Raw genomic sequence first — 1,268 nt, 5'->3', positions numbered from 1 at the left:
ATATACTTAGCACTGCGTAGTCAAACTGGCGGCAAGACAGCGATCTTAAACCTTAAAACGAAAAGCTTCAAGTATGGCCAGTTATTCATGCCATTTGCTTCCCGGGGACTTAAAGTGCAACAGCCAGAAAGCCTGACCTAGTGTGTACAGGGTGTGGACCAGCACAAGTTTCTGAGGCCTTTACCCTCTGCTGCAATCTGAGAGGCAGGCAGCATTTACTGCTCACATAAGCAATTCACACGGTAGACAGCGATGACAGTATGCTCAAAGCAGGGATTCCCAGTAGTCTCTCCGGGCTCCTTAACACCCCGCTGTTATCAGCATCCTGAAAATAGCGCGTTTCAAAAAACAGGAGTTCCTTGTCTTAAACATTTTCACAAATCATTTTATTCGATACCTAGTTTTAGACACTTCACTGTTCTTTATGCCATGATTTTAAAGACCTCAAGACCAAATTTTGTAATTGAGAAAACCAAGACCATACTAAGACTGAAAGGCGGAGTGAACGTCCCAATCCTGGTCCATTTTAACTGCAAGTACCAAGTCTCTTCTAGTGGACACATACTTCGGGCTGTGGTGGCATGATGCCAGGAATCAACTCTCAATCACACTGTAAAAACATCTTTTGGAAGCATCAATATTCCCCCAAGACTTTGCCAGCGAACACACTGCCATTCCTTCCATTCGCTCAGTTACTACTGACGAGGAAGTGAGGGGCCAGGCCACTCCGCAGGGCACAGGCCCATCTAGCCGGTCTGTTTAAGGCTCACTGGGTGTGTGGACCAAGTGGACAGCAACGTAGAGGATAGCCATAGGCAATTGGAATCTTACCAGCTTCTGCTCCATCTGCTGCCTTTACAGTTCCAGCTATGCTGACCTCTCCCTTTCTCTATACCTGGAAATGCACCTTCTCCAAGGGGCTTCTTCGGCTACTCTGCGCTAACACTGCGGCCTATGCCAGTAGTGATGAAGGCGTATTGCGGCTTGCCTCCCCGCTAGAATGTAAGCTCTAGGAAGGCAGAGCAATTTGTCGTGTATGGACTCTTAAGCACCTCGCCTAAATTTAGAATTGCCTTAATATAGTGCAGTCTTTCAACACGAGTGGTTGGATAATGGTCACTGTTATTCACGTGATTACTAAACTTAAAAACAAAACACCTCAATTAGCATAGGTTATTCTAGGTAAGGCAAATTAAATATTTGGTCATGTTAACCTTTTCTCAGTTGACATTTCTCCTGGTTTATACCACCGAGTATATTCCAAAATG

Source organism: Cricetulus griseus, chromosome 10 (assembly GCF_003668045.3).
Source record: "Cricetulus griseus strain 17A/GY chromosome 10, alternate assembly CriGri-PICRH-1.0, whole genome shotgun sequence".
Classification (NCBI taxonomy): Eukaryota; Metazoa; Chordata; class Mammalia; order Rodentia; family Cricetidae; genus Cricetulus; species Cricetulus griseus.
This window is presented reverse-complemented; position numbering follows the sequence as displayed.